Source organism: Taudactylus pleione, unplaced genomic scaffold (assembly GCF_031769625.1).
Source record: "Taudactylus pleione unplaced genomic scaffold, aTauple2 ptg000352l, whole genome shotgun sequence".
Lineage (NCBI taxonomy): Eukaryota > Metazoa > Chordata > Amphibia > Anura > Myobatrachidae > Taudactylus > Taudactylus pleione.
The window spans coordinates 13,353,291-13,368,175 of record NW_028284753.1 but is presented as its reverse complement, the minus strand read 5'-3'; the positions used below and the strand labels follow the sequence as shown (position 1 = coordinate 13,368,175).

Sequence of the window (14,885 nt, the reverse complement as noted above, 5' to 3'; positions counted from 1 at the left end):
TATGTTACCTTATCCAACACTTATCTAAAACTTATCCAACACTATTTTGTAAAAAAAAAAAATCTTTTTTTTAAACGCCGTGTACCATGTAAATGGCAATTTTTATGGTATATAGTAGTGATGGCCATCGATAGAAACAATCAATGGTAACATCAATTGATACCACAGCTGCCGATGTTTAACATCGGTTTGGGGGCTGCCATCTATATACGTGTATGTGTGTGTATATATATATATATATATATATATTAGACATATATACAAACTTATACAGTACACACATACATATATGAATCATATATATATATATATATATATATATATATATGTGTGTGTATATATATTTACATATAGATATATATTTATATATATAGATATATATATATACACCTATTTATATATATAATATATATATATTTATATATAAAAACCTATATATAGATATATATATATATACATATATATATATTATTTTTTTTTTTTTAAGGCACAGTATTGTATTAGGGGTGGAGCTTGCTTCTGTTCCACCTCACTCTAGCAGGGCTGGGGGAGGGAGAGGACTGGAGGACCGTGGCTGATCCTTGCAGTGTGGGGGGGGGGTGCCATCATGCTGCTGCTCGCAGCAGGGCAGGGGGAGGGAGGGAGCCTGTCAGCGCTGAGCGCTGTGTTATTTATTTTTCCGAGCTCAGGGAGGACAGAAACCTCCCGTGGAGCAGAAGGGCAACAGCCGTCGGGTGTGGGGAGTTCTGCCGGGCTGCCGCTCATAGCAGGGCAGGGGGAGGGAGGGAGCCTGACAGCGCCGAGTGCTCTTCTTTATTTTGTCAGCGGCTGCTCTGATCTTTGCAGCCGCCGGGTGTGGGGAGTCCCGCTGTGCTGCCGCTCGCAGCAGGGCAGGGGGAGGGAGACTATGACAGCACTGAAAGCGTGCTGTTAGGGTGTTGGAGTTGCGGGCGCCGGGCTCTAGCAGGACTGGGGTAGGGAGAGGAGGCACACGGGGATTATTGAAAAGTGCGGAGGGACCGGGAGGTCCCTCCTAGTTAGGCGGCTGCTAGAAGATCATCTTCCAGCAGCCGCCCACTGAGCTTTTCTGACTGGTCGTATCAGATATGGCCATGTCATGGAAAGCCCAGTCTGGTATGGTCGTATCTTATATGACCATGCCAGGCAAGTGGTTAAATAGCTATTAATTACTAAGTAACCATGAACTTCCTTCTTTTATCTAAGATTTTTAGCCCACAGTATACTAGGGCTACACATGGATTTCCCCAAATCCCCATATACTTAGTGAGTTTAGTGTTTCCCTGTACCTGTTTATTTATATCCCACCATGAGGCGAAAAGTCAGTTTTCGCCTGTTTCCATTATCCCCGTATTCAATTTCAAAGACTTTTCGCACCTGTTAAAAATTGGGGATAAGTTTTCACCATGTAATACATGGCGAAAAAAAGTACAGAATTGGAATTTTAGGCGTGCAGCCTTAAAAAAAATAGCCTGCAGCCCTGGGAGTGTCCTCTAGCAGTAATCTGTGTCAAACATTTTTTAAAAATAGAAGAAAAATAGTGTAGCGCTGTTACTGCAACAGAGATTATCAGTGAATTGTCGGCAGCTGACACTAGGGGATAGCTGCCTGAAAATCCCCAGATCAACCTATACAAACAAAAAAATGTGTCTGCGCCGAGGATCACTGCTCTATCAAAACAAACCACAAAATTGAATCACATAATATATTTATTAAAATAGCAACAATGTGCCTATAGAACTGCAGTTCACATACAATGATTTACCCATACAATAAGAACAATAAAACAGAATGTAACCGCACATTAGTAAGGGCATGAGGCCATATGAAGTCCAAATGACCTACACAATACAGTCACTGATGAAAATATATGTTCCTTTATCAATGGTATAGCTCCTTCAAAAAGCTGGTAATCAAGGATAATTCAATGGATAGCAAATGGCTATTTCCCCTTACTTTGGATATTCGTATCTCCTCTGTTATAGACTGCCACTCACCACCGTCGTGGAATCCAGAGCAGGTCAGGGATCGGTAAATGGGGATGCAAGTGGGCAATCAACCCAGCCAGGGATATGTATCGCCGGAGCACAGCCGGCCACGGGTGACAGCCTTTCCGTTCACAGAATCTCTGATTACAAGCTGATTCCACAATGGGATGCAGCAAAGCTGCGTATGGCAGTAGACCCCGTCACCTGAGATCAAATTGGGATCAGTCAGCGGCAGAGTGGTCAGCAGGGCAGCAGGATCCACTATGGTCTGGGATCAAATGGAATCAGTCAGCGGCAAAGTATTAGGTGAAGCAGCAGGATCCGCTAAGGTTTAGAATGGGTGATACACACTCCGGTGTGTTGTTCCTCCTATCAGCGGCAATCGACTGCTTGGCTCACCATCAACAGCAGTTCAAAATAGAAGGATCTGTTCCTTGACGTGTTTCTCCTCACTTAGTGAGGTTTTTTCAAAAGGTAGAATAAATCCCCCCTTTCCAAGGAAGGGATTAAAAATCCACAGCTACCAATGGTAGACTTCCATGTCCAGCTTGACATGATTAGTCAATTATCAACCCTAAATCAAAAACATAGCTGTCACATTACCCATATAAGAATCAATACTTCTTGGTTTGTTTTGTTAATAATAAAATACACATACACTATATTATCAATTGGCTAGAGTACTCAAATTTAAATGTAAAAATAGGCTCACAAATATAATAATAACATTTATCAAACATAATAACTAAAAAATAATAATAATAAACATACACATATATATATATATATATATATGCACATACACACACATACATACATATATGCATATACATATATATAAAAAAACAATCCGAATAATAAAACATATATTAAAAAACATAAAAATTTATTTTTAATACTAATAAAAAATATATATATATAAATTAATTAATTGGACAAAGTAAATATAAATGAATCAAGAGAAACAAAAAATAATAATAATGTGATATAGAATAAACAATAAATAATGAATCCCCATAGCTGAAAGAGGATCTAGCAAAGATATTGCATAAAAAATAAAATCCACAATCAAAATGGGGAACAAAAACACAAAAAAAACCAAAAAAAAAAATCCCCCTAAAAATCTATATCCACCGTTTCATTCAATCCATCCGGAGTAAGGGTCCGCAAAGTGTGTATCCAATATGCCTCACGTATACACAATCTGCGGAACCTGTCTCCTCCTCTATCGGTGGGGGGAATATGTTCAATGCCTACCACTGTCAGAACACTTGGGTCTCCAGAATGTTGCAATGTAAAATGTCTTGAGACACTATAATTTCTGAAGCCCTTAACAATGTTTCTACGGTGTTCCATAAATCTAGTCTGAAGAGATCTAGTAGTTCTCCCTACGTAACTCAGCCGACACGGGCATTGAAGCATATATATGACATATGTGTTTTTACAATTAATGAATGACCTAATCGGGTATTCTATAGCAGAAAATAACGAGGAAAAAGAAGTACTCATATGTTCTATATGCTTACATGTAATGCAACGCATATTACCACATTTGAAACACCCCATAGTTTTCATCGGCCACCTAGAAGTTACAGATAATGAACTAGAAATCCTGTTCCCATTTCGAAAAAAACTAGGGGCCAATAGCCTTTTTAAATTATCGGCTTTCTTGAAAACTATAGTGGGTTTGGATTCCAATTCATTCCTCAAAAGTGGATCATGAAGAAGCATATTATAATTTTTAGTAAAAATCTTACGTATCTGAAATGAGCAACTATTATGTTTAGAAATAAAGAGACTCGACTTATCTACCGGAAACCTTGATGTCTTTTTTATAGAGGGTTTTAACAAGGTATCACGATCTATTTCTTCCACAGCTCTTAAAGCTTCCTTTAATAAAGGTTCAGGGTAATTTTTATTTTTAAATACTTCCATCAGTTTAGATGCCTGTGTGGTGAATACGTCTCTCGATGAACAATTCCGTCGCAATCTTCTGAACTGGCCCGATGGAATATTCTCAAGCCAGTTCCGATGGTGATTGCTAGTAAAATCTATATAATTATTTGTGTCAACCTCTTTATGAAAGGTACTTGTTTGTATAATGTCCCCGGCAACATTGAGTCTAACATCCAGAAAAGTAATAGTTGAAGAATGAACAGTGTTCGTGAAAGTTAAATTATAATCGTTCCGATTTAAGTGATCCAAAAAACTTAAAATAGAGTGCTCATCCCCATCCCATATGAAAAATAAATCATCTATAAACCGCTTGTAGAGGACCAGATTCGCGCCGAATTTACCACCCCAAATGAGCTGCTCCTCTAAGTGGCCCATATAGAGGTTCGCGAAACTCGGCGCGAATCGGGTCCCCATAGCTGTGCCAGTGCGCTGTAGATAGTGAACCCGATTAAAAATAAAATTATTGTGAGTGAGTATAAAGTGAATACAATCTGATATGAACTTACATTGTAAACTATCGATAGTATCGTCCAAAGCCAAAAATTATTCTACCACTTCAATACCTTTCAAATGAGGGATATTAGTGTATAATGAACTGACGTCACACGTCAAAAATTTATAATGTGGTAACCATTTAATAGTGGAAATAAAATTCAAAAAATCCATAGTATCTTTTAAATGTGACTTGAGCAAAACAACTTGTGGCTGTAAAAAGTGATCAACATAAAAAGAAAGATTAGCAGTGAGAGAACCTACACCAGAAATGATAGGACGTCCCGGTGGATTGTGCAAAGTTTTGTGAATTTTAGGTAAATGATAATATGCGGGAGTGACTGGGTGTGTAGGGAACAAAAAATCAAATTCCCTCCTGGAGATGACTCCATTTTCAAGGGCATCATCCAAAAGTATCTTTAATTCCTCCTGGAAATGTTTAGTTGGATCTGATCCGAGAATAATATAAAAAGATGTATCAGAGAGTTGCCGCATAGCTTCTCTCAGATATTCATCTGTATTCTGAATAACCACTGCACCTCCCTTATCTGTCATCTTTATGATGACTTCAGGATCTCCAGTCAACTCCTTGATTGCCCTTCTTTCATTAATAGAAAGGTTATTTTTATAACGAAAGATATCCTGCTCCTTTTCACACATCACTCTGAATTCATCAAGAGTCGACCTATAAAATGTGTCAATACACGAATTTTTATACTGCACTGGATAAAATTGAGACTTTTTTGTGAATTTCGAGAAGGAACTTGATTGCTTTACATCATAAATTTTCCCATGAGTGTCAGTAGGAGACCCTTCACCACACAGAGACTCCAAAACAGATAAAGCTAATTCATCCCCACTATCCAGTATAATAGGAGAAGCTACTAACTTAGATCTCTTTAACTTTTTCATAGCAAAATATCTTTTGCGACAGAGATTGCGAATGAACCGATTCAACTCAACAAAAAGATCAAAAAAATTGGGTTTTGAGGAGGGGGCAAAATTTAAACCTCTCATAAGTAATCTCTTTTGATCATCAGTCAATTCTTTAGATGACAAATTAAAGAGACCATTAACACCAGTTAAACTGGTTTGTTTCTGGGATTTTTTCCTCTTTGAAACCACTCGTCCTCCTCGGACACCTCTAGTTCTGAACTTCTTCTTTTTGGAGTATCTGTTCTTAAAACATTGAATCGGTTCTGTATCGATGTTTTGTGAACTGATGGATAATTCAGATCCCTCCCCCTGTTGTACTGAAAAAACTGTGGTTTCCCTCTAGACTGTTTGAATAGTTTAGGTCTCACAGAATCCCCACCTATGGGTGGAGTATTGGAAAAGTTCCCTCTACTGGGTTCCTCACCCTTGCTTGAAGTGTTTCCATTATTAGGCAAATGAGCAACTTCCATATGTTTCCTAAAAGAATAAGTCCTATCCCTAAAAACACGACTTTTGTCTCTCTTCCATTGATTAAAATCATTCTTATTATAGGTTCTCACTTTCCCATTCAAATAGTCTTTCTGATCTCTTAAATACTTGCCATTTTTTCTATCAATAATATCTTTTTCAAATTTTTCCACTCTTTGATTAACTAATATATCCCTTTCTAAAAAGAGTGGGTGATCTTTCTGAGCTTCTACTATAGCTCTTTCTTTTTCTATTTCCACTACTGTTTCCTTTACTTTTTGTTCCCTATATTTTACCAATAATTTCATCAAGGATATAGAACAAAGATCTAATATCTGATCCCATTTCTCTCCAAATTCAGGATCATCCTGAAAAGATGATCATTTAAATACTCTCAATCCTCTAGGTATGATATTGTTGGAGATATATTTCTCCAACATGCACATATCTAGCCAGTGCCTTGTTTCAGTTTTCAATAGGTCTTCCAATTTAAAGAAGGACCTAAAAAGATCTTCATTCTCATTAGCTGCAGTGCTAGAGCCCGGATCATTAAAATAATCTTGTCTCCTTCTGATTCTTTCATTACAACAATTAAGAGACATACTGAGTACTCCAACCAAATTTACAAATCTAAAAATATATATATATATGAAAAAATCACTGTAGAAATAAAAAGCAGCTACTACTAGGCAGAAAAAACAAATCAGTAGAAAAATAGTGTAGCGCTGTTATTGCAACAGAGATTATCAGTGAATTGTCGGCAGCTGACACTAGGGGATAGCTGCCTGAAAATCCCCAGATCAACCTATACAAACAAAAAAATGTGTCTGCGCCGAGGATCACTGCTCTATCAAAACAAACCAAAAAATTTAATCACATAATATATTTATTAAAATAGCAACAATGTGCCTATAGAACTGCAGTTCACATACAATGATTTACCCATACAATAAGAACAATAAAACAGAATGTAACCGCACATTAGTAAGGGCATGAGGCCATATGAAGTCCAAATGACCTACACAATACAGTCACTGATGAAAATATATGTTCCTTTATCAATGGTATAGCTCCTTCAAAAAGCTGGTAATCAAGGATAATTCAATGGATAGCAAATGGCTATTTCCCCTTACTTTGGATATTCGTATCTCCTCTGTTATAGACTGCCACTCACCACCGTCGTGGAATCCAGAGCAGGTCAGGGATCGGTAAATGGGGATGCAAGTGGGCAATCAACCCAGCCAGGGATATGTATCGCCGGAGCACAGCCGGCCACGGGTGACAGCCTTTCCGTTCACAGAATCTCTGATTACAAGCTGATTCCACAATGGGATGCAGCAAAGCTGCGTATGGCAGTTGACCCCGTCACCTGAGATCAAATTGGGATCAGTCAGTGGCAGAGTGGTCAGCAGGGCAGCAGGATCCACTATGGTCTGGGATCAAATGGAATCAGTCAGCGGCAAAGTATTAGGTGAAGCAGCAGGATCCGCTAAGGTTTAGAATGGGTGATACACACTCCGGTGTTGTTCCTCCTATCAGCGGCAATCGACTGCTTGGCTCACCATCAACAGCAGTTCAAAATAGAAGGATCTGTTTCTTGACGCGTTTCTCCTCACTTAGTGAGGTTTTTTCAAAAGGCAGAATAAGTTCCCCCTTTCCAAGGAAGGGATTAAAAATCCACAGCTACCAATGGTAGACTTCCATGTCCAGCTTGACATGATTAGTCAATTATCAACCCTAAATCAAAAACATAGCTGTCACATTACTCATATAAGAATCAATACTTCTTGGTTTGTTTTGTTAATAATAAAATACACATACACTATATTATCAATTGGCTAGAGTACTCAAATTTAAATGTAAAAATAGGCACACAAATATAATAATAACATTTATCAAACATAATAACTAAAAAATAATAATAATAAACATACACATATATATATATATATATATGCACATACACACACATACATACATATATGCATAAACATATAAATAAAAAAACAATCCGAATAATAAAACATATATTAAAAAACATAAAAAATTTAAAAATAACCTCAGTATATCCCAAAAAAGGTAGTTGAATTTTAGGCTTACAAAAAAAATGGGGGACAAACTTCTAACCTAGTGAAATTGATTCCTGAGGCGTTCCCAAGTATGTGGCAGGTGTTTTCAAGAATACGACTGGTAGCTGCAGGTACATTTTTGAGGAATTTTAAAAAATTAGTTTAGGGACGTAAAAATATGCTTGCACCCATTTTCATGTACCCCAAATTTGATGGGACAAGTTATTTTTCCCCCCCAAAAAACCTAAGTGCTATTCCTCACCCCTTCTTCTAAAGCCACATTTATGCACCTGCCGTGGCTATTAAAAACCCTGACTACGTTCAGCAGCGCAAACAGGGGGTACCCATAGTGATCCCCCATGTCTGGACATCTTTAGGGGGGTGCCAGAATGATTTCCTGAAAATTCCTTGCACTTTTCCATACTTACCTTTCTGCCAGGTCCCGTTTTCGCCAGATCCTAATAGAATACTGGGATAAAGCAGGCACGCGCCCGATACTTTATCCCAGAAAGAATGGCGATGATGGCGAAAAGTCAGACCTCTGACTTTTCGTCATCAAATTGAATATGGCCCCATGATTGATGTGTATCCTTAAATATATTAGTCGCTAAATGCATGGGAAGTAACATTCTTGGAGTATGAATTAGAATGCTAAGTGCATATAGTTTTACAATTTTTTGTTCTACCTTAAGATTTGTATATATCGATTTATTTAATAGCCAATCTGCTAAATACCTAAAATATACTGCTTAGTAAAAGCCATTATATCCAGTAATGCCAAGCCACCCTCCTGTATTTTCATCTGTATCTTAGCTATGAATATACGCAACTTTTTTCCCTTCCATAAGAAACCTGAAAACAATTTAGTACAATTTAGTACAATAATTTACATCTGTTTTTGTCATTCTCATTGGAAGCATTTGGATAACATATGCCAACTTAGGGAAAATTACAGTTTTTATCACCGTTGCTCTACCTACAGTAGTAATGACAATGGCAATGTTTTCCAACTCTCCAGATTCATTTTATCTTATCAATTACGCTCCCATAATTAGTTCTATATATTCTATTTATTGGGTATGTGATATATATTCCCAAATATTTTATTTTATTTGATATTACTTGAAATGGTTTTATTTCTTTCAATATTTCAGGCGTAATTGGGACTTAATTACTTAACTTAGCGGAAGAAATTCTGATTTTAATATATTTATTTAAAATTCTGTAAAAATACCAAACTTTATAATCTCCTGTAACACCACCGGAATGGATCTACTCAGGTTAGCTATTATTTTATAGTCAATATTTAACAAAGATATTGGTCTATATGAACTTGGTATTTCTAAATTCTTGCCTGGTTTTGTGATAATTCTGATTGTAGCACCATTAAACTATCTCTGTATAATGTATTGCGTCACAATAATGGTAAATACTTCTACCATTTTATTGCTAATTCTATACTTTAATATCTTATAATATTCTCCTGTGAATAAACATGTATGAATGTAACGCAATACCTGTAAAAAAAAAAAGGGGATTAGTAAAAGATGTTTAAAACTCTTTTTTAATATTTAGGAAAGTCCATAATTGACATCAGGGTTCCGATAACATGCCTTGCGGTGCGGTGTGATACTGGAGTCAGACGTGAAAAACTAACTGTCTCTCCCTATATCTGCCTACCTTTAACGGCTTCCGCTCCGTCCGGCTGGTTCCCTGCACGGGGTGATCGTCTTCTTCGTCCGTGTAAACGGCCCGATGCTGCAAAGGTGCAGTGTGATGACGTCACTATGTCTCCGCTGTGTGTCAGATGTGCGCTAAAACCAACGCGTTTCAGGCTCCTGGCCCTTTTTCAAGGATAGCCAGCTCCATCGTGCGCATGCGCGAGACCTGGCTAACGATGGGTGATCCATCATTAGGGGTCTTGTCGTAGACGGGGCGAGCTGTCGATGTTGAGTGACAGCTCGCCCCATTTACTGGGCGGGCCGGGGGCGTGCCTGGCCAAATGGAGGCATTCCAGTAGGAACGCTTGCCGTTTGGGGGCGGCCCCACTGACATCATCAGTGATGTCAGTGGGGAGCTTCCTGCTCGATCAGAGCAGGAAGCTCCCTGGGGCTTAAGGTTGACGAGATGATCGCGATGGTCTTGATGGTCGCGATGGTCTTGTGTTAACCCACAGCCTAATGACCGACAGGGAGGCAGCCATTCAGGATGCAAGCGGCCACCCTGTTTCTGAGTGACCGCTTGCATCCTATGACCACCTCTGAATGAGGCCCTTAGTCCTGCTCCTGTTTGACATTGTGAGAGAAAAGTAACCCTAGTTAGGGAAAAAAGCTGTGACTACCAGCATATATTCCTGTGAGTTTCAACAAAAATACCAAAGTATTACTCCCTTATTGGCAATAGGAAGTGAGCATTGCCACACGGTGTAGTCGAACATGGAGGAGAGGACAGTGAACTAGTAAAAGTAGAAAATCCCATCAAAGCGAGTGTGCACCACCTTTACAGAGAATCTGGCCAGCAACGTGTAAACTGTTTTAGTAAATTAGTCTAAAAAGTATAGATAAATTGTTGGTTAGTTATATTAGTATTTAATCTGATGTGTTTCGAAATGTTTTACCTGCTGTGATATAACGTGTTTTGACCCTACAGATGCACAGCCCAGAGGTGAAATCGTTCCTGTAAAATAAAACTGTAGTTATTTGGGGTCAATTACTTGTGACATACCCTAATTGTATACATTTAATGTAAGTTAAACGTTAATGGAAAACAAGTATCTTTGTTTGTGCCTCGTTGTTTCGTGAAATTAATAAATGCAAATGTGTTGAAATACTATTTGCTTCATTACATTGTAAGAACCCCTAAACATTGTAGCCTAATAAGAGAGAAACATTCACAAATTATGACTTTCACTGGGTCCATTGCAAGCATTATTGGTCCCATATTGTTTATGGCGTTACACTACTGGCGCACACTTGTAGAGGATAAGAGCAGTAAAGAGAAATAAAGATAAAATCAGAATAGGGAGGAATAGTAAGTAGAAAAAAGATGAAAGAGTCCACTGTATGTAGTACAATATATTTAATAACTATACTGTATATAAAATGGATTAATTAAAAGAAAAGGCAAAAATAGCCTTGACATGAGGTAAAGTGTTAAAATACACACTGAATAAATCACATAAAATAGTCAGGATGCAAAAAAAACTACATCCAACACTTTAAAACATTACAACAAGAGCACATTCATGAGACAAGGCTCGCTGTGAACCAGCAATGAACTTAATGTGTCACACCTAATCAGTGTGCACAATCTATTCCAGAGATCTGTTCCTACTGTCAAAATGACTGTAATATGGTTCACAGTTATAATGGGGTATGAACCCCCAGTTGAAGTTGCCACACAATATTAATTCAATTGTCTAGTGTAGCCCAAAAGCATGTAAGTAAAGCATCAGCTATATAGTATTCATGCTGAGCAAGATGGTTGAGAATGTTGTATCCCCAATCTGGGCGATACTCTTCTAGATCTGTTCACAGAGTTTGTGTATATATATATATATATATATATATATATATATTAGCAATTAGATCAAAGTCACCTCCCACTATTGGGGAATCATCTTATTCGGGTATAATTGCACTATTATTCATTGAAAAAACTTTTTTGAATAGAGGTTGGGAGCATATACATTGCATTTGGCCACTCTATTCTATATTGCTTTCCACTATTATATATCTCCCCCTCCCCCCCGGATCTATTATAGATGACAAGATTTATATCTATACATCTTCTTTTGCTAAGATTAGGACTCTAGACTTTGTATTAAATGGCGCAGATGCCAGCACTTTCCATCCCATCATATTCAAGTTTTCTATTTCTGGAGGTAATAAATGCACTTGTAATAATAGTACATCTAGGTACATCCTTTTGAGATATATTAGTACCTTTTTTTCTTTCAACCAAATTGATTCCCCCTACATTCCACGTTCCTATCTTAATCTAATTAATTTATATTTCCTCTGTTCTCAACTTTATTACCATCTACACATTTTAGGAACTTAATGATCTTGTATTTTCCATTGAAGTAAGTGATACACCAATCATATCCCATTACACATCTTCTACACCTCCCATTTTCCCTCCCTCCCCCATCCATCCAACATTATCCTTAGAGCTCTCGCCCCAGGAAATACTTCTTATCTATCGACTTCCTAGATATTTTTATTCTTTTAATTATTTCTACTTAATAGCTCCCGGCTTATCACAGTCCATTTGGCAATTTTTTTCTTCTTTCAGATGTTACTCTTTATTTTATCACCTCCCTTTTATCTTTCCTCCCCTTTTCCCTCCTAATAAAAAATACATTCATGTGCTAATACCGTTATGATTCCTTCTCTCCAAATTATTTTCCTTTTCCTGCCCTGTCAATTTATATTTTAAATTAATTCCCTTCTCAAATTGTTCATTCTCCCAACATATCAGTTTCAAACAGCGCATCAATCTGTTACGTGCAGTATTATATAGCTATATCTTGTGCTTTACATAGAGATTTATCTGTTTAGTGTTTTCCAATGAAAAAGCTAAATATTGTATCTAAATCATAATAACGCACCAAAGCTATTGTAATTACTTATTACATTTCTCCCAAAAAGTGTATCAGTGTGGCATTATAAAACATAATTATCCAGTGTGTCACACAAAACCTTTATCCAACCCTTAATTTAATTCCCTTCTCCAGTTGTTCATACTCCTAACATATTCGTTAAACAACGCATCAATCTATTACATGCATTATTATATAATTATATCTTGTGCTGTACATAACAATTTATCTGTTTAGTGCTTTCCAATTAATACATAAAAATATTATATCTATATCATAATAGCGCATCACCGCTACCAACGCCTTTATTATTACATATTACCTTCTCCCAAAAAGTGTATCATTGTGGCATTAAAAAACATTATCATCCAGTGTATCACGCAAAACTTTTATCTAACCCTAAAGTGAGAAAAGGTGGATGAAAACCACATCATCATTATTTTATAACTTCATTTCTTCTAAAGGGAAAATGTCCTATCTTCTTCCCCTTTCTCCTCTTTTCCCTTTCCTTCTCTTCCCTTCCTTTAACTTTATTTTAAGTGTGTTTCTATGTATGCTTCTGCCTCTGTGACCGTTAAGAAATCTTTAAAGGTGTCTCCTTCATACATTCTGAATCGAGCAGGATATAGGGCCTGATAAGCAAGGAACACAGTTGCTAAAACGCATGCAATTGGTTGATTGTTGCGTACATATGCATTGCAGTGCTAGTGCGCGAACTAGCAATTGTGATCAGAACTGCGATTGCAGAGGCTACGCAGACCCAGAGCAGAGTCATTGACAGGAAGTGACATTTGTAGGTGGTGATAGGGGGTGATCGGGTGAAGACAGGCGTGCCAGTGCGTTTCATTGCTGTTGCAGGGGTGTGCATAAATTATCCACTGTGTGCCATAAGCAGCCATAGCACTGATGGCGTTCGTGGCTGTTAGCATTTTCTGAGTGAGGTCAGGGCATGTGCAAGTGTGCCTATGGGTCCGATGTTACTCAATGTTACTGATTGTTTTGCTATGTTCCCTAGTATACGGATGTGAGTAAGGGGAAGTGAGCGTCCTTATGTCAGTCTGTGATCACAATATGAATACAAACATTTACATATCACCACTGATATTAGCAACTGCGGTGCGTGCGTATAAGCAGAATTGCGATCCTTAGTGAATCAGGCCCATAGTAAGGGGAATTTGTGACCAGCTTTAAATAGCTTTGTACATAGTGGAGTAAATACTTTCCTGGTTCTTCTTGGTTCTGGTGAGAGATCTTGTAATATTATCAGCTTTACTTTGTTCCACATAATGTCCCGAATCTTCTTTGATGTATTCCAAATTGCTTCTTTGTGGAGATAGTTAAGACATTTAAATAGAACAACTCTCAGATTCCTTTCTTCTTGTCCTCAGGGGGTCCCAATCTATGAGCTCTTCTATTACTAGGTCTACGCAGCTCTCCTGAAGTTTTATTAGTTCTAGAAGTGTATCTTTCTTATGCTGGCCCTTTAATTGACTCTGGCAGTCCTTTTATTCTTAAATTGCTTCTCCGCGATCTATTCTCTATATCATCTAGCTTGGACCACAATTGTTTTTCAGATTTCTGCAAGCTAGCTGTTGCTGCTTTTACTTGCACAATATCTTGAAAATTTTCTCCATTTCTTTGCTCCACTAATAATAATCGTTGATTCATCTGTTGCATTTGATCTTTTATTTCATTAGGAGTCTGATGCACTATTGCATTATGGGCCTGATTCAGACCCGGACGCAAGTGGCCGTTCGCACGTACAGCGTACGAGTGGGAAAATGTAAATTAAACCGCTCGCTCGTATTTTCGTTCGCAGCTAATCTTCCGCCCCATAGTCTCCCAACCCCTCCTCTAGCTAGCGAACGTTCGAAATAGTGACCGTCCGTCTCCTCTTTGGTTGCAGGGAACGCTCGCACAAGTCAATTCCGGAAGTGGCCTTGTCAGTTTTCGATTGCCTGCTATTTCATTCTGCCCACATACTTGAATCGATTAATAGCAATCAGTATATTCATTCGCTTAATTGGTATTCACATCTTTGCAATCTGTTTTTTTTAACAATGTCAATAAACTTTATTATTGTTCGTGTGTGTCATTCCTTCCGCAGAATACGTACGTTTGTACCAAGGGGATGGATTTTCAAATTTTATAGTTTGTTTGAATGCTACTATTGTTTTGCGTTAGTTTATATGCAGATTTTTCATCTTTATTAATATTATTTAAATTAGCTTACGCATGTCACTGCATCAAGCCTATCATAATTCACATTATATTTGTGAGGGTGTAGGTCACATGACTCATACAATAACCAATACAATGCGTTCTGTTATTTTTCAAAGTACATTAGCCAATCAA

The 14,885-nt window shown here is 37.7% G+C and overlaps 1 protein-coding gene across 6 annotated transcripts in view; it reads left to right on the top strand.

Annotated features, from left to right (window-relative positions):
- LOC148508670 (zinc finger MYM-type protein 1-like) overlaps positions 1–14,885 on the top strand; it is an 85,802-nt gene that overhangs the window by 51,129 nt on the left and 19,788 nt on the right. The window lies entirely within an intron of this gene.